Raw genomic sequence first — 19,940 nt, forward strand, 5'->3', positions numbered from 1 at the left:
CTGGTGATGGGACACTCTGATGTAAGGGGTGCTGATGGGACTCTCTGATGTTAGGGGGTGCTGATGGGACACTCTGATGTTAGGGTGTGCTGATGGGACACTGATGTAATGGGGCTGGTAATGGGACACTCTGATGTAAGGGGACTGGTAATGGAACACTCTGATGTAAGGGGGTGCTGATGGGACACTCTGATGTAAGTTGGTGCTGATGGGACTCTCTGATGTAAGGGGGTGCTGATGGGACTCTCTGATTTAAGGGGGTGCTGATGGGACTCTCTGATGTAAGGGGGCTGGTGATGGGACACTCTGATGTAAGGGGGTGCTGATGGGACTCTCTGATGTTAGGGAGTGCTGATGGGACACTCTTATGTAAGGGGGCTGCTGATGGGACACTCTGATGTAAGGGGGCTGCTGATGGGACACTCTGATGTAAGGGGGCTGCTGATGGGACACTCTTATGTAAGGGGGCTGGTAATGGGACACTCTGATGTAAGGGGGCTGGTAATGGGACACTCTGATGTAAGGGGGCTGGTAATGGGACACTCTGATGTAAGGGGGTGCTGATGGGACACTCTGATGTAAGGGGGCTGCTGATGAGACACTCTGATGTACGGAGGTGCTGGTAATGGGACACTCTGATGTAAGGGGGCTGGTAATGGGACACTCTGATGTAAGGGGGCTGGTAATGGGACACTCTGATGTAAGGGGGCTGGTGATGGGACACTCTGATGTAAGGGGGTGCTGATGGGACTCTCTGATGTTAGGGGGTGCTGATGGGACACTCTGATGTTAGGGAGTGCTGATGGGACTCTGATGTTAGGGAGTGCTGATGGGACACTCTGATGTAAGGGGGCTGGTGATGGGACACTCTGATGTAAGGGGGTGCTGATGGGACTCTCTGATGTTAGGGGGCGCTGATGGGACTCTCTGATGTTAGGGAGTACTGATGGGACACTCTTATGTAAGGGGGCTGGTGATGGGACACTCTGATGTAAGGGGTGATGATGGGACACTCTGTTGTAAGGGGGTGCTGATGGGACACACTGATGTTAGGGGGCGCTGATGGGACACTCTGATGTTAGGGAGTGCTGATGGGACACTCTTATGTAAGGGGGCTGGTGATGGGACACTCTGATGTAAGGGGGTGCTGATGGGACTCTCTGATGTTAGGGTGTGCTGATGGGACACTCTGATGTAAGGGGGCTGGTAATGGGACACTCTGATGTAAGGGGGCTGGTAATGGGACACTCTGATGTAAGGGGGTGCTGATGGGACTCTCTGATGTTAGGGTGTGCTGATGGGACACTCTGATGTAAGGGGGCTGGTAATGGGACACTCTGATGTAAGGGGGTGCTGATGGAACACTCTGATGTAAGGGGGCTGCTGATGGGACATTCTGATGTACGGAGGTGCTGGTAATGGGACACTCTGATGTAAGGGGGCTGGTAATGGGACACTCTGATGTAAGGGGGCTGGTAATGGGACACTCTGATGTAAGGGGGCTGGTGATGGGACACTCTGATGTAAGGGGGTGCTGATGGGACTCTCTGATGTTAGGGGGTGCTGATGGGACACTCTGATGTTAGGGAGTGCTGATGGGATTCTCTGATATTAGGGAGTGCTGATGGGACACTCTGATATAAGGGGGCTGGTGATGGGACACTTTGATGTAAGGGGGTGCTGATGGGACACTCTGATGTTAGGGGGTGCTGATGGGACACTCTGATGTTAGGGAGTGCTGATGGGACTCTCTGATGTTAGGGAGTGCTGATGGGACACTCTGATGTAAGGGGGCTGGTGATGGGACACTCTGATGTAAGGGGGTGCTGATGGGACTCTCTGATGTTAGGGGGCGCTGATGGGACTCTCTGATGTTAGGGAGTACTGATGGGACACTCTTATGTAAGGGGGCTGGTGATGAGACACTCTGATGTAAGGGGTGATGATGGGACACTCTGTTGTAAGGGGGTGCTGATGGGACACACTGATGTTAGGGGGCGCTGATGGGACTCTCTGATGTTAGGGAGTGCTGATGGGACACTCTCATGTAAGGGGGCTGGTGATGGGGCACTCTGATGTAATGGGTGATGATGGGACACTCTGTTGTAAGGGGGTGCTGATGGGACACACTGATGTTAGGGAGTGCTGATGGGACACTCAAAATGTAAGTGGGCCGGTCTGGATGAAGTCCAGGGCCAAATTTCTGTCCCAGTCCAGCCCTGGTGGAGAGGGATCAGATCTGTGACCCCGTTAGGGAGACTCACCCTCTACTTTCATTTTTAACCATTATCATCGAAAGTGAAGGTAAAAGGAAATCACTAATTTTGGGTTGACGCCGAAACAGGATTATCGGCACTAGTTCTGGTGACACCCAGGGATTCCCTTACTCAGAAGGGATTTCCTCTCAATTCCTGTATTTGGCATGGGATAGGATGTGAAAGGAAGTCTGAACAACGAGCCACAGATGTGGAAAGAAAACTGACGGGTGGTTGTAACCCTCCCTTGCTCTATTAAAAAGAAAAAAAATGTGGCCTACAGTTCAACAATAAGGGCTCATTTACTTGGGCACCATACAGCATTAGGACCCCTTTCACGCTGAGCCGTGGCCGCATTAGCGCTAAAGCAGTGAGCATTTTAGCTGCACTTTAGTGATGTTTAATCAGGGTGTTTAACCCCCACTAGCTGGGCACTTTTAACCCCCGCTAGCGGCTGAAGAGGGGGTTAAACGTACCCATGTTGTGGCGCTTCCGAAGTACTTTTCAGGCTCTTTGGAAGCGCTGCCAATTCATTTCAATGGGCAGGGTGTTTTGGAAGCTTTGTATACAGCACTCCCAATCCGCTCTAAAGATGCTGCTTGCAGGACTTTTCCTAACGTCCCCCAAGCGCACCGCCCCAGTGTGAAAAGACACACTAAAATGTATTATAAAAAGGAATCCCCTGGGGGAGGATTTTAAAGGCACGTACAACTTGATTGAAAAACAATGAAAAATATTTTATTACATAAAACAAACAAGGAAGTAATATACAATATACATAAAAAAAATATCTCTGGGTACAATTATAAAGACACTGTTAATAACAATGTGCACCACATAGGTTTATAATATAATCCATGTAGGTATAGCCACCCTACGCGCTTCGGAGCTTAATAAAGCATATCCTTCTTCAGGGGTGTAGATACAACATTAACATGGAATCTGTTGAATAACGGAGGACAAGATATTAGAGCGGGAGATGTAAGCGCCCAGATGTAATCCACATATAAACTGACAAAAGAATCCATATAAGCCATGGGAATACCATGGATTTGGGGGTGACAAATAATGAAATAAAAAATGGTCATGTAATAGAGTTGCACAAAATGCTGAAGGCCTCCCTCGCCCTTAAAGGTACAGAATAAAATAATTAGCTTCAAACACTGGCAAAATAGAACGATAATCAATTATTATAGTGCAATATAACTCTACTGCTTAGTTTAACAATAACACAATCATACAACAGTTCATTTAGCAATAACGCCATCAAAATAAATAATAGTACATATTGGATGACTTATATGTAAAAAGCGCAAAAGATGACAAAAAAAGATAGTGGTATAAATATCATAAGTATAAGTAGCTAATTCCCTATTGTTTCCTACCCCCTGAGACGAACCCTTCCAAAAACGGTTTGAACCAAATAGTGTCGTTAAGACCCGGAGACTGAGTAGCTTTCAAGGAGTGAATCCATCTGCAGGAGAATTTTGTTCCAATCTCCCCCCCTGTGGTTTGGGTGAATTCTGTCCAAGATGAGGAATTTGATTTTGGGGAGTTTCCCCCATGGACTAAGGTGGTGTGGCGGCCTAGGGGGAGGTCCGGATCACAGGTGCGCATACTAGTAATATGCCTATATGCACGTTTCCAAAATTCCTGTTTGGTTTTGCCAACGTAAAAACAACTGCACTCACACAGGAGCAAATAAATTACTCTGAATGTGTGGCAGTTGGCAAAGTGTTTTGGGTGAAAGATTTTGCCATTGGGCAAAAGTGGATTTTTTTGTGTCAACATAAATTTGCAGTTATGACATTTACCGCATGTAAAAGTGCCTTTGTATTTGCAGTGTGTAAAACTTGTAGCGTCTCGAAATTCACTTTTCACAAGGGTGTCACCAATGGATGTGGCTTGTTTGAAAGTAAAGGAGGGTTTTGATGTCACAAATTTGCCTAGAGACGGATCGCATGTAAGAATGTGCCAGCATTTTTCAATCATTTTCTTAACCTGCTCTTGTTGGTTGCTAAATTTAGTTATAATTCTGATATCCTCAGTTTCCTTTTTAGATTTTTTGCGATGTATAAGGTCGATTCTATTGTGAAGGCAAGCTCGTTTGAAGGCGCGCTTCAGGGAGGTATGGGAATAGCCCCGCAAAAGCAATCTCTTGCGGAGCTGATTGGCCTCCTCCCGAAACACGACCTCATCCGAGCAATTACACCTAACTCGAAGGTACTGGCTGTACGGGATGGAATTTATTAGGGGTTTGGGATGAAAGCTTGACACGTAGAGAATAGAGTTGCCTGCAGTTGGCTTCCTAAATAGTTTACTTAACACTTTGCCAGATTCACCCCTGTAAATCTCCACATCAAGGAAGGTGATGCGATCAAGATCAGAGTTCATAGTAAAATGTAGATTAAAGTTATTCTTGTTAATTCTCAGGAGCCACTGTTCTAACGGGTCATGGGGGCCGTCCCAGATGATGAAGATGTCGTTGATGTACCGGTACCAACAAAGAATGTGGTCCGAGTACATCGACAAGTCCTCATCATCCAGAACCATTGCCTCCCACTCCCCCAGGTACAGGTTGGCGTAGGATGGGGCATAGCAGGTCCCCATCGCTACCCCCTGCACCTAGAGGAAGTAGGAGCCGTTGAAGGTGAATACATTGTGTTGTAAAATGAAATCTAAAATTGACATGATAAACTCCCCGTATCTCGGGTCGATCTCGGGGTTCTTGGATAGAAAGTGTTGAACAACTGCTATCCCCTTTTATCGTGAGGGATCGAGTTGTAAAGGAATTCTGCATCCACTGCTACAAAGATGGCGTGGTCCAGAATGATTAAGGAATCAATGACTTGAAGAAACTAAAGAGTATCCTTAACAAAGGAAGGCAAGGAGGAAACTTTGCTAGTGTTGTCACTGACAGCCAACGCCTGAGATAATTGGCCTACCAGGGGGGTTGTTTGCATTCTTGTGAATTTTTGGCAAAGCATAAAATACGGGAACACGTGGAAATTTATTTTGAACAAATTCCCAAGTTTGTTGGGTGATAATTTGATTAGAGAAGGCCGAATCAATGATAGCATAAAACTCAAGGGTGTACTTCTTCACAATGTTGGCAGGGACACAACGGTACCAGTCAGTGTTGCTGAGTATTTTAGTGCACATTTCGATGTATGTTGTATTGTCAAGAAGGACAATATTTCCTCCCTTATCTGATGTTTTAATTGTGATATTTTTGTTAAGTGAGAGTTGTTTAAGGGCTATGTGTTCCTGTCTACTGAGGTTGGCTAGGACCTGCGTTTCCGGATTTTTAACGCTTCCAAATCATTGTAGATGAGCTTCAAAAATGCTGCGGCATTAGGGCATGTACTGGGGGCAGGGCAAAAGTCAGATTTCTTCTTAAGATTGGATTTAGTTTACCTTAAAAGGGATATCCTGTGGATCTACTGTGTCCTCCAACAAGGAGGTTAAATCGAGTTGATCAATAAGGTCAATTGGATTATTTTCTTTCAAAAGGGCCACTAATTGGTCCAGTGCTTGTGTTTCTTGGGAGGTGTGTGTAGTATGAACTTCCTTATTGGAGAAAAGTTTCTTTAGAAGTAATTTACGAACAAATAATTGAAGGTCTTTATATACGTCGAATACATCAATATCTTGGGTAGGGCAAAAATTGAGGCCTTTCCTCAGGACGTTAATTTCATCAACAGGGAGCTTGTAAGAAGAAAGATTAACTTTGGTTAAATCAGATAATAACTCGCCTGCAAAAACGGCTCTCCTGCAGTCTGTGTGGAAGCCCCAAGTGCTTTCACACTGAGGAGATGCGCTGGCAGGACTTTAAAAAAAAGTCCTGCAAGCAGCATCTTTTGAGTGGTGTATACCGCTCCTCCACCACTCCTGCCCATTGAAATGAATGGGCACCACTGCCGAAGCACCTGCAATGCGATTTGGCAGCTGAGCTTCACGGGCACATTTAACCCCTTCCTGGGCCGCTAGCTGAATTATAAGTGCCCTGCTAAAATGACGGTAAAGCTCTGCTAAAACTGGCAGCGTTTTACCGTCAACGCCTGCTCGCTCCAGTGTGAAAGCAGCCTTAAGACCCCTTTCACACCAGGGTGTTTTGCAGGCGCTATAGCGTTAGAAATAGAGCTTGCAAAACGCCCTAAAGAAGCTGCACCATTGTGTGTAGTGTGAAAGCCCGAGGGCTTTCACACGACACTGGCAGGACGTCAGAAAAAAGTCCTGCCAGCAGCTTCTTAGGAGCGGTGTGTTTACCGCTCCTCCACCACTGCTCCCTATTGAAATCAATGGGGCAGCGCTGTAATACTGCCGGAAAAACGCCGCTATTGCGGCGTATTGCTGGCGGGTTTAACCCTTTTGCGGCCGATAGTGGGGGTAAAAGTGCCCCGCTAGCACCCGAAATGCGCCGCAAATCCGGCGGTAAAACGCCACTAAAAATAGCAGCGTTTTACCACCCACGCTATCGGTGGTGTGGTGTGAAAGGGGTCTTGGTGATACAGAAAATTTCTTACATTAAACAAAACAAACATCCAAACAGTTCACGTGTATGTATAATTTAGAATTATATATATATATATATATATATATATATATATATATACATATAAAAAAACAGGTAATCAAAACTTTTGGATGAAAAAAATGGGCTAACTTTACTGTTTTTTTTTTTTTTTTTTTTAAATCTGTGTATTTTTTCCCCAAAAAATTGAGTTTGAAAGACCGCTGCGCAAATACCGTGTGACATAATATATTGCAACAACCGCTATTTTATTCCCTAGGATCTCTGCTAAAAAATATATATATATAAGTTTTGGGGGTTCTAAGTGAATTTCTAGCAGAAAATACTGGATCTTTATTTGTAAGCATCAAGTGTCAAAAAAGATTTAGTCTTTAAATGGTTAAACTGAGAACTTCTACACACAGAGTTCAATTCATTCATTCAAGTGTAAACATTGTATCATTTTGATCTTTTCTTGGCAGACTGCCCAGGAGACAAGTCACTGAAGTCATTTGCAAGTTGCGCTGAATATATCATCGGCCTTTTTTAACAGAACAATCGGCCGATGCCGATTAATTAAAAAACGCCAAATATCGGCTGATATATCGGTCGACCTCTAGTTGAGACTGTACAATTATGGGGGGTGCCCACAAGGATTTGTTCTAAAAAAGAAGGATCATTGGAAATGGTGTCAATAGAAGTAATAGTAATTGGGTTTTGATTTACAGTGCTAGTGTGGGTGTTAGGAGCGGCTTCCGGAACAGCCGCGGAAGGTGTAACCAACTGCCCCGGAAGTGATGTAGATGGAGGTGCAGATTGAGGATGTGTAATCATATAGAGTGTGAGTTTTTTAGCTTGTTGCTTTTCGGTGGAATCGCCGGAATATAAATTAGTACTCGGTGTGGTCTTGGATTTTTGATTAGATTGGGAATGTGAGGGGTGCGACTGATACGAGGAGTTTGATGTAGAACGGGGAAAAGAGGAAGTGTTTCTAATTGGTTGAGTAGAATTAACCGAGGGGTGTGGTAGATTTAAAGGGCCTTTACTTAAATTGGGTTTGTTGGAGGTAAAGGTCCATGTATGTATATTATATGTTACTTCCTTGTTTGTTTTATGTAATAAAATATTTTTGATTGTTTTTCAATCAAGTTGTATGTGCCTTTAAAATCCACCCCCACGGGATTCCTTTTTATAAACCATTTTTTCCGGATGTGGCACAACTAATACCGAAATGGGATCAGGAGATCAAGTCGTAGTAAAACATAATAACGAATGGGGATTCATTTTGGATTTTCATATGCAATACAAAGTGGTAGAAGATATCTTCAAGCGGCATTGGCATGTCCTTTTGCTAGATAAAAAACGAAATCCTGCATTTCCATCTCAACCTCAATTTATTTATAGGAAGGCCCCAAATTTCGGTGACAAAATTATAAAAGAAAGTGGTTGACCCCCCGAAACCTCCAACTACTTTTTGGGATCGAAATGGCTTTTTTGCTTGCCGGAGATGCAAAGCTTGCTGAGAAATCTCTAGGCCAGTTAGATCATTATACAATTTTTCCTCTCCATCAAATAATCGAGTGTTCAACATAAAACAGTTTATTACATGTAACAGCACTCACGTTGTATATGCTTTGAAATGCCCTTGTGGGTTGATGTATATTGGAAGGACAAAAAGAAAATTTAGAGTGAGAATCGCTGAACACATTCATAAAATTAAAATTGGATTCAAAGACCATAATGTGTCGTTACATTTCAAACTCAAATATAATATGGACGCCACTGGTCTCCAATTTTGGGGAATTGAACAAATCAAACCCTATTGGAGAGGAATCAATATGGTACGGGAATTGTCAAAACACGAGACTCAATGGATATAATTAGTTGATGTTTTGAGTCCTAGGGGCCTGAATATCGAATTGGACATCAATTGCTTTATAAGTGACACTTAATCAGATTATATCAATTACATGGATGCGCCCCCTGTGGTGGATTAGATCATTTACGCTCTACCATTCATGCATTGTTAGAAGGGGTTGGATACACAGAATTATCTATATAAAGGAAAACCAGAGACGATCCTGTATAAAAGAACCACATCCGAGTACACACAAAGATCAATGATGATCGTAGAGTAGTGTGCATAAAAGTAATTACATAAGAGCAATCATATAAAAAGAATGACACACGTACGGATGGACTTACTATAGACGCTTCTGTGAAATATATACACAGATTTTCATTTGAATTAAAAATCATTTTCCAGTTAAAAATAATTTTTAAACTATAATTTATTTCTTAAACTAAAATCAATTTAGATTTGAATTTGTTCCTCGATTTTTTGATTACAGATGGGTTATTTACTAATCAAAATAAAAGGGCATAATCTATCATGGTGTTAAATCCCCATAATTTCTAAACCAGTTCCGGATTTATTCATTTCATTCTTAAGGTACTGTAATTTTAAATCTTTTTTTTTTAATATATATTTTTTAATGAATTAATTAGTTTTAATTCATTAAATAATAGTGTGCTTGCTCTTACTTTCACAGCGATACCTCACATGTGTGGTGCCATGGGCATAGCATAAGGGGTTGCAGGGGTCACAATGGCAACCCTGTCCCTAGCTCCAGGGGGCCCCAGCAGCCTCCCTGCCATATTATCATATCCTCCACAAAGTCCAGCTCTGATCTGCCATAGGGCCCCACAGCCACGCTCCAGTACTGGGTTTCCATTTTGCCTTCCACAATTGACACCCCTCCAATCTCATTGGCTGTGAAGCATTTCCAGAATGGAGAGGAGCATGAGGTAAGAACAGCCCAGGATGGGTAAGTGTCTGTGCTGTGTGCTGGCAACATGGAATGGTAACCGTGCTTAGCGAGGCAAGAGGAGGAGACTGCTGCTGTCCTATAGCCATGATGGGACCTTCATGTGTCTTCTAGTCAACAGCTGGGATACTCTGTACGCCCCCACTCGGGGATGTCTGCTTACCCCGACTTCCCTGACAACTGGGGAAAAGATATACACCTCCGGGAGGTGACCTTCCCCCAACACCTTCCAAAACTCACAGAGAAACCTTCAGAAATTGCTAAAACAAATCCCTTAACATCTCATCAGGGGGCCCCTGAAGGGCTACTGGCTCCAGATTTCATGTCACATGGCTTTGCCGTCCCAGATCTAAGTTGCACCCCCCCAAAGCCCCCTGACCACCCCACTGCCCTGGATACTATGCCCGGCTGCTGAGCTCCTTTCCCATTACAGCACTCTATACTGCTCCTTCTCCGCAGGGCTGAAATCACATTCCTTTACAACACAGCCAGTTAGCCATGATCTCCACAGGGTGTATCTGCCTACTGCAAATACACTGCCGTTCTGACAGAGAATTTCGCAAGTCAGAAGGACAACATAAAAGCCAGAAACACCCTGTGAAGACTGAGAGACTGCGTGTAAAGGAATGTGATTTCAGACCTGTGTAGTGTGGGGGCCGAGGAACTCTATACAGTGCTGAGATGGGAAAGGAGCAATGTCAAGTGACCTGCCAGGGGTCCCTCTCCTCTGATTCTCCAACGGTAATCACTGTCCTCTCATGTAAAGAGGAACTCAAAACTCTTAAGCCACTTTGGGTATCTTGGCATGCAGTGGGTGTTTCTGCACGCACGGTTGAAGTGGTGGGTGGTAATGAGGGGGGTCCAGGCCAACTTTTGCATCGGGGCCCACAAGCTTCAAGGTATGCCTTGTGTGGTGCGACCGCTATTTACATAAGTATGCAGGACCTACATGCACGTTTACATTTGTGCATGAGCATGGGTGTATGGGGCGCTTACATATTTTTTTTTTTTTTGGATGAACTTTATTGCTATCACAAGGGATTAACAACATTCATGGTCTGTGACATATCCAGTTTTTAAGCCCATATCTCTCCTTTTGCCTCCAAAGCATGTGATCAAAGCAAGATCAGTTTGATCAGATGCTGTACAAACCAGTAATGGCTTCTAATCAAAACAAAAGTAATGTAACAGAAGAGGGGAAGAAACTCTTTCACAGTGATTGCGATTAGAGCGGTTATATTGGTAGCGGGCTCCCCGATGGGACAGGAGAGCCCGGTAAAGGTGGATAGGGTCCCCCTTGCTCCATCTGTAAAAATGACCGAGAGGCTGTAGAGCCAAGTGGACCATTTTTCCCCAAATAGCGAAACACTCAGAGAAAAAGGATAATACCAAGACCATTGTTGTAGCTGCACTGATCCTGATCCTTGCTGAGCTTGAATCCATGTATGACTGGCTTTAGTTTGCCTCTATAGATACCCTGTGCTGTTATTCCAGGTATAACAGGCCCCTGTGCACAAATGGCATCCCACACTGTGTATTTTTGGCCCAGGGATGACATCTAGCACCGTGTGTCACGGGCCCACAGATCAGGTGGCACACCGGATATGGCAATGGTACACTCATGAAAGGAGGATGGGAAAAGGGAAGTCTATTATAAAACATTTTCAGATGGGCATTCCAATCAGGTCCACCTATCAGTTTTTACGGCTGACTTGATTGGAAGGTCCATTCATCCCTATGGACAAGCAGCTGTACACAGACTTGTGTCCATTTACACCCGCCTACCCCTGGGTTCGATCAGGCCCTTAAAAACAAAGCGTAGAGGACTCTCTCTTGAGTTTAAGGTGAAGCAGTTCCTACTGAACTGTCCGAGATTCAAACCATGTATGGGCAGGCTGATTGCACCCAAGCTTATTGATCAATCCACTTGGGTACAACTAGCCTGTTTGATTTTTCATGAGATCATTGCTAGAGGTTAAGCAATAATCACTGTGGCTCTCCCCATGAGGAGAACACAATAGCTCCACGGGATGGATTCCCCCATCAACATCAGTGTTGATGGGGGAATGCACCTATTTTCTTTCCTGCAACCACAGGTTGAAAATCTAACCATCTATGGCTGGCTTAACAGTCATCGGAGTTGCACCTGCTCTGACTAGATGGAGGTTGGAATCAGACCTGTGTTCCGGTGCATTGTGTTTAGAACGAATAAAAGAAAAAAAAATTCTTACACACACTATTTATTTTTATTTCATTTTATTAAATGTTTTTCACAATATAACAATAAAGTATATACATAATTTCTTCTGCCATGATGCACCACAATGCATGGTAGTGCGTTGAACTGCATTGTGTTGAATTGTACTGCATGTGTGTTGGAAGTGCATTTGGTCAATGTGTTGGGGTACCATTGACGATGGATGGCACTGCACCACACTGATGCTTGTAACGTGAATTAAAAAAACATAGGTTGGGGTAATGCACATTTACCACAACACAATGGTGTGATTTTGCACTAAAGCATGGCAGTTCACAGAACCATCCAAAACACAAATTTCCCCAGCATACTTACCAGCTAGCCAGCATAATATAACGAAAAAAAGGCTAAACTGTTTCTGCAATTTACATTGGATGCAAATATATGTGAAGCCGCACTGCCACGTCAAGGCCCCTCTGCAAAGTGCGGTCCCTAACTATAATGTTTCTAAATTGAGAAATATATAGGAAGAAATAAATAGAGTGTCTAAACTAGTTACAATTTTTTTTTAAAAACAGAGGATTTTGTTATATATTTGCATTCATAAGTGAAGCTACATAGAGCTCCCAGGGATCCCATTGGATCTTCCTTGTGGCTTGTGCTTGGTCACAGTGAGACCTCGTATGATTGGGATTTCTGTGTCCCTCTAATGTAATGTTTCCAGGGTATATGCCTGTTAACCCTCTAAGTCTTAGGTGCTCGCAGTGATACTGGTGTTAGGTTTAGAAAGTCTCTAGCACTCAAAAAGATTATTTCCACTTATTGTGAAAAAATTTCATATTATTCCAGCCACTGTTTTATTGCTGGTTTGATAGTACCAGAAAATAAAAAAAAACTGGCCTCCAACCTCCCCTTATAGCCAGTCCAACACACACCTAAAAAGTATCAGCCTCCCGCCTGCAAAAAACCCTGTGTCACTCCTGGAGCCTGAACGGCCCACTTTGATGGAGCCAGAACGGGGGTGTCACACTCTCCTGGAGCCTGAAAAGGCCCATTCTTCTGGAGCCAAACTGGCCCATTCTTCTAGAGCCTGAACGGCCCGCTCTGATGGAGCCTGAACAGCCCTCTGATGGATCCTGAACGGCACAGTCTGATGGAGCCTGAACGGCCCGCTCTGATGGAGCCTGAACGGCACAGTCTGATGGAGCCTGAACGGCCCGCTCTGATGGATCCTGAACGGCACAGTCTGATAGAGCCTGAACCGCCCGCTCTGATGGAGTCTGAACGGGGGTGTCACACTCTGATGGAGCCTGAACGGGGGTGACACGTGCTGATGGAGCCTGAACGGGGGTGTCACACGCTGATGGAGCCTGAACGGGGGTGTCACATGCTGATGGAGTCTGAACAGGGGTGTCACACTCTGATGGAGCCTGAAAGGGGGTGTCACACGCTGATGGAGCCTGAAAGGGGGTGTCACACTCTGATGGAGCCTGAAAGGGGGTGTCACACTCTGATGGAGCCTGAAAGGGGGTGTCACACTCTGATGGAGCCTGAACGGGGGTGACACGCGCTGATGGAGCCTGAACGGGGGTGTCACACGCTGATGGAGCCTGAACGGGGGTGTCACACTCTGATGGAGCCTGAAAGGGGGTGTAACACTCTGATGGAGCCTGAACGGGGGTGTCACATTCTCCTGGAGCCTGAAAAGGCCCATTCTTCTGGAGCCAAACTAGCCCATTCTTCTAGAGCCAGAGAAGCCCACTCTTCTGGAGCCTGAATCTCCCAATCGTCTGGAACCTGATCGGCCCAATCCCCTGAAGCCTGAATCTCCCATTCTTCTGAAACCTGATCGGCCCAATCTCCTGGAGCCTGAATCTCGCACTCTGATGGAGCCTGAATCTCGCACTCTGATGGAGCCTGAACTTTGCACTCTGATGGAGCCTGAATCTCGCACTCTGATGGAGCCTGAACTTCGCACTCTGATGGAGCCTGAACTTCGCACTCTGATGGAGCCTGAACTTCGCACTCTGATGGAGCCTGAACCTCGCACTCTGATGGAGCCTGAACCTCGCACTCTGATGGAGCCTGAACCTCGCACTCTGATGGAGCCTGAACCTCGCACTCTGATGGAGCTTGAATGGGGGTGTCGCACTCTGATGGAGCCTGAACCTTGCACTCTGATGGAGCCTGAATGGGGGTGTCGCACTCTGATGGAGCCTGAATGGGGGTGTCGCACTCTGATGAAGCCTGAACGGGGGTGTCGCACTCTGATGGAGCCTGAACGGGGTTGTCGCACTCTTCTTGAGTCTGAACGTGGGCGACACACTTTTCTGGAGTTTGAACAATTTCTTCCAACTTGTTGGCAATCTTCACTCCCAAAAATTCTGCACCCCTCCCATTTAAGTGCAGTCCATCCCTTCCATAGAGCCGGGAAGCGACTGCAAAGTCAGACCAGTTCTCCATGAAGCCAAACTCCTCTTCTCTGCACCAGTTCTTCAGCCACTTGTTAAGCTCTCTAAGCTCCTGCTGCCTTTCTGGTGTGGCTTTAGGTACAGGCAGTATTTCTGAAAATACTGCTTTGGAGGTCCTTTTTTTCAACATAATCCCTATGTCCTTGAAATCATTTTGTAGACTGCTCCATCTTCCTCTAATTTGGTCATTTGTACCAATATGTACCAAGACAGCTGGGTCCTCTCCAGCCCCACGCAACAATCTTTCCATCCGATCTGCAATGTCCCGAACCCGAGCGCCTGGTAAACAACATACTGTTCGTAGTTGAGGGTCTTTGTGACAGATTGCCCTCTCTGTCCCTCTAATAATTGAGTCCCCTACCACCAGTATCTGCCTATTCTTTCTTGTAGCCTTGCCCCCATCTTTACTGGAGGAAATGTTCCCATGGTTCACCTGACATTTTGGTTGAGTCTCAATGTCGGGTACAGTCCCAATATGCACATGACACTCTTCTGGACTTTGCACACGAGCAACACGCTCTTCTGTAGTCTGAGCGGCGGCTGCGCGCCCTTTTGGAGTCTGAGCGGCGCGCCCATTTGGAGTCTGAGCGGCAGTGGCGCGCCCTTTTGGAGTCTGAGCGGCGGCGGTGCGCCCTTTTGGAGTCTGAGCGGCGGCGGTGCGCCCATTTGGAGTCTGAGCGGCGGCGGTGCGCCCATTTGGAGTCTGAGCGGCGGCGGCGCGCCCATTTCGAGTCTGAGCGGCGGCGCGCCCATTTCGAGTCTGAGCGGCGGTGGTGCGCCCATTTGGAGTCTGAGCGGCAGTGGCGCGCCCATTTGGAGTCTGAGCGGCGGCGGCGCGCCCATTTGGAGTCTGAGCGGCGGCGGCGCGCCCATTTGGAGTCTGAGCGGCGGCGCGCCCATTTGGAGTCTGAGCGGCGGCGGCGCGCCCTTTTGGAGTCTGAGCGGCGGCGGCGCGCCCATTTGGAGTCTGAGCGGCGGCGCGCCCATTTGGAGTCTGAGCGGCGGCGGCGCGCCCTTTTGAAGTCTGAGCGGCGGCGGCGGCGCGCCCATTTGGAGTCTGAGCGGCGGCGGCGCGCCCATTTCGAGTCTGAGCAGCGGCGGCGTGCCCTCTTTTAGTCTGAGCGGCGGCGGCGCGCCCATTTCGAGTCTGAGCGGCGGCGGCGCGCCCATTTGAAGTCTGAGCGGCGGAGGCGCACCCTTTTGGAGTCTGAGCGGCGGCAACGCGCCCTTCTGGAATCTGAGCGGCAGCGGCGCGCCCTTTTGGAGTCTGAGCGGCGGCGACGCTCCCTTTTTGAGTCTGAGCGGCTGCGGCGCGCCCTTCTGGAATCTGGGCGGCGGCGGCTCGCCCTTCTGGAATCTGAGCGGCAGCGGCTCGCCCTTCTGGAGTCTGAGCGGCGGCGGCACGCTCTTCTGTAGTCTGAGCGGCTGCGGCACGCTCTTCTGTAGTCTGAGAGGCGGCGGCGCTCTCTTCTGGAGTCTGAGCGGCGGCGGCACGCTCTTTTGCAGTCTGAGCGGCGGCGGCGCGCTCTTCTGCAGTCTGAGCGGCGGCGGCGCGCTCTTCTGTAGTCTGAGCGGCGGTGGCACGCTCTTCTGTAGTCTGAGAGGCGGCGGCGCTCTCTTCTGGAGTCTGAGCGGCGGCGGCACGCTCTTTTGCAGTCTGAGCAGCGGTGGCGCGCTCTTCTGCAGTCTGAGCGGCGGCGGCGCGCTCTTCTGGAGCCTGAGCGGCGGCGGCGCTCTCTTCTGGAGTCTGAGCGGCGGCGGCACGCTCTTCTGGAGTCTGAGCGGCGGCGGCGCGCTCTTCTGCAGTCTGAGCGGCGGCGGCGCGCTCTTCTGCAGTCTGAGCGGCGGCGGCGCGCTCTTCTGTAGTCTGAGCGGCGGTGGCACGCTCTTCTGTAGTCTGAGAGGCGGCGGCGCTCTCTTCTGGAGTCTGAGCGGCGGCGGCGGCACGCTCTTTTGCAGTCTGAGCAGCGGTGGTGCGCTCTTCTGCAGTCTGAGCGGCGGCGGCGCGCTCTTCTGGAGCCTGAGCGGCGGCGGCGTTCTCTTCTGGAGTCTGAGCGGCGGCGGCACGCTCTTTTGCAGTCTGAGCGGCGGCGGCGCGCTCTTCTGCAGTCTGAGCGGCGGCGGCGCGCTCTTCTGTAGTCTGAGCGGCGGTGGCACGCTCTTCTGTAGTCTGAGAGGCGGCGGCGCTCTCTTCTGGAGTCTGAGCGGCGGCGGCACGCTCTTTTGCAGTCTGAGCAGCGGTGGCGCGCTCTTCTGGAGCCTGAGCGGCGGCGGCGCGCTCTTCTGGAGCCTGAGCGGCGGCGGCGCTCTCTTCTGGAGTCTGAGCGGCGGCGGCACGCTCTTCTGGAGTCTGAGCGGCGGCGGCGCGCTCTTCTGCAGTCTGAGCGGCGGCGGCGCGCTCTTCTGCAGTCTGAATGTGGACGAAACTCTCTTCTGCAGTCTGAATGTCCCTTTCAATACTGCTCACTGTGGCAGGCCTGCCGTGTGAGCTGTGTCTGCAGTAGATCTCGCCTTCATCTGCAATAAAACCAGAGGAATTTGATTTAGCATCTTTACCTACATTTCATATATTTTTCTTTATACAACATCAAATTATGAAGAAAAAAATTCAAAGCTCCACTTCCAGGGAGAAATAGTAAACCCGACATGACAGTGACATAGGAAAAACTGCTATTGGCTTTTGTATAAAAATGCTGATTGCCTGGCAGTTATGCTGACCCACTAAAATTCCATGATTGGAAGTTTGGAAGCCAACAACAAGTATTTTTAGCAGTATAATAAAAAAGCATTTCCCAAACATAGGTAATTGCTGTGGGCACATTGTGTGGGCTGCTAAGCAATTACATGGTGTTGATCACGTGGTGGAGTGTCGGATCATTTTATCAACTGAATATCTATCATAGAGATACTACCCAATATTAATATCACAACTTATAGACTCTCTCTGTTTTTTCATATTTATTGTTTGCACATTGCTACTTACTGGGTGTGTAATATATATGTGTATTGTTTATGTTATCACATTACCTAGCGCCACTATTTACTTTTAACCTATGTTTGGTAGATGCTGTTTTATTATAGCATTTCTTTTAAAGTGGCTGCTCTATATGTATCAGGTTTGTCTTTGGCGCAGTGATAAGATCTTAGGTAGCGGCTCATTGTGATCTGGTTGTGTATTATTTTTAGCAGTATGATGTTGCACTTTCATAGTTAAATGAGTGGGCAGGTCACAAAGGAAATTGTGACAGGAAGTAGTGGTGCCACCTGCCTGGCTGTACATTGTGGCAGGGGTTTGTGAAACATCAGACCAGCTAAGCAGGGGCTTTGTTGAGTGGCAGTTTTGTCAAGAAAGTGTGTCATTATCAGCCCTGAGATCAGAACACCACAGCAGCAAATGGAACTCCCTACATCTGAAAGAAATCTGGAGACATAAAAGAAATACTTTCCCTGGCCCCATTAGTTCAGCGGGGAGGGGAGTGTGTGTTTGTGTGTTGGGGGGCACTGCAGAAAGGAGACAATTTCTTCACATTCAGGCTGAGAGCTCTGCTGTTTCTTATAATTGAGATAAAATCCCAGCCTCTTTTATATCAATCTACCGGATTCCTCTGGTGAATTTATATACAAGAGGCTGGGATTGAAGAATCGGCTCCGGTGAGGACAGCTGTGGATGTTTGGACAGGTAAGTGTCTCTATATTAAAAGTTAGCAGCTATAGTATTTGTAGCTGCTGACTTAAAAATGTTTTGGGGTAGACTGGAGCGCCTCTTTAAAGTCCCACACCTTGCAAAACCTTGGGATCAGTGGACATGCGTCCTACAAGTGTGTTTTTTTTATTTTCTTTAGCCATGACAATTTCAGTTCTCTTATATGGGTTCAATTAAAGTGCTTATAAAGGCAGAGGGATTTTATCTTGCTGCATTTCTAAAAAAATAAAAAATAAATGTATGCATGCATCTCCCCCCCAGCCCCCCGCCCCCCTAGGCTCTCTTGCTCCTCACTGGCTCAGTAAAAAAAAAGAAATAATAATAATAGGCCAAAAAAGCCAATGCTGTAAAAAAAACACACTATTGCAAAAATGTTGAAAAACTCACTGCAAAGCTACTGCCATTTTTATAACATTATTATAACGTCCGGTGTGCATGAGGAAGCTTTACCATCACTGTAATGTATGGCATTGGTTTAACCACTTAAGCCCTGGACCAATTGTCAGCCTAAGGACCAGAGGTCTTTTTACAATTTTGCACTGCACTGCTTTAACTGGCAATTGCACGGTCATGCAATGTTGTACCCAAACAAAATTTGCGTCCTTTTCTTGCCACAAATAGAGCTTTCTTTTGATGGTATTTGATTGCCTCTGCGATTTTTATTTTTTACGATATAAATGGAAAAAGACTGAAAATTTTGAAAGAAAAAAAGATATTTTCTACTTTTTGTTATAAGAAAAATCGAATAAACTCAATTTCAGTCATACATTTAGGCCAAAATGTATTCAGCCCCATGTCTTTAGTAAAAAAAAGTCATTAAGCGTATATTTATTGGTTTGTGCAAAAGTTATAGCGTCTACAAACTAGAGTACATTTTCTGGAATTTACACAGCTTTTAATTTATGACTGCCTATCTCATTTCTTGAGGTGCTAAAATGGCAGGGCAGTACAACCCCCCCCATGACCCCATTTTGGAAAGTTGAAACCCCAAGAAAATTGCTGAGGGGCATGTTGAGACCATTGAATATTTTTTTTTTTTTGTCCCAAGTGATTGAATAATGACACAAACTAAAAAGTTTGCAAAAAGTTGTCACTAAATGATATATTGCTCACAATGCCATAGTTATATGTGGAATTTCACCCCAAAATATATTCTGCTGCTTCTCCTGAGTACGGGGATACCACATATGTGGGACTTTTTGGGAGCCTAGCCGCGTACGGGACCCCGAAAACCAATCACCGCCTTCAGGATTTCTAAGGGTGCAAATTTTTGATTTCACTCCTCACTACCTATCACAGTTTCGAAGGCCATAAAATGCCAAAATAGCACAAAACCCCCCCAAATGACCCCATTTTGGAAAGTAGACACCCCAAGCTATTTAATGAGAGGCATGTTGAGTCCATGAAATATTTTATATTTTGCCACAAGTTGCGGGAATATTACAAACTTTTTTTTGTGCACGAAGTTGTCACTAAATGATATATTGCTCACACATGCTATGGGCATAAGTGAAATTACACCCCAAAATAAATTCTGCTGGGGATACCACATGTGGGGGACTTTGTGGGAGCCTAGCCGTGTACCGTAAAACGCTACCAAAAAAAACTGTTAGCGATGGCAGGGATCAGGCCTGACTCTGCAAACGCTGCAGTTATGTGTTTAGTGTTTTGTAAGTGACAGTGATCAATCGATACTGCACTTGGGTGGGCTGGGCGGAGGGGCAAAACGCAGGTGCTAGCAGGTATCTGGGCTGGTCCCGCTAACAATGCTTTTTTTGTCGATTTGTGTGCCTATGTGTACCTACGTGTCAGTGTAGTGATTGGTGCACACTTACTATGTCCTCTCCTCGCAGTCCGGTCAAAAAGACCGCCCCGAGGAGAGTGAAATCGTAAACACAGGGAGGGGAAGCTTCTCATTCGCCAGGAGCGATGGAGAGGGGATGGCCAGAAACCAACGGCCATCCCCTCATCCT

General features: G+C 46.7%; 1 protein-coding gene across 6 annotated transcripts in view; it reads left to right on the plus strand.

Annotated features, from left to right (window-relative positions):
• The window catches only part of LOC143988917 (b(0,+)-type amino acid transporter 1-like), a 401,901-nt gene that overhangs the window by 159,085 nt on the left and 222,876 nt on the right, over nt 1-19,940 (plus strand). Inside the window, exon 1 of one of the 6 annotated variants that reach the window (XM_077488840.1) lies at nt 17,003-17,943. The exons of the other annotated variants lie outside the window; for them this stretch is intronic. The gene's annotated coding sequence lies outside the window, so the exon portion shown is untranslated. Of the gene's footprint in view, nt 1-17,002; nt 17,944-19,940 lie in introns of those variants that run through there. 6 annotated transcript variants of the gene reach the window in all.

This window comes from Lithobates pipiens, unplaced genomic scaffold (genome assembly GCF_037356315.1).
Source record: "Lithobates pipiens isolate NorthernLeopardFrog02 unplaced genomic scaffold, aLitPip1_a1.2 Scaffold_18, whole genome shotgun sequence".
NCBI lineage: Eukaryota > Metazoa > Chordata > Amphibia > Anura > Ranidae > Lithobates > Lithobates pipiens.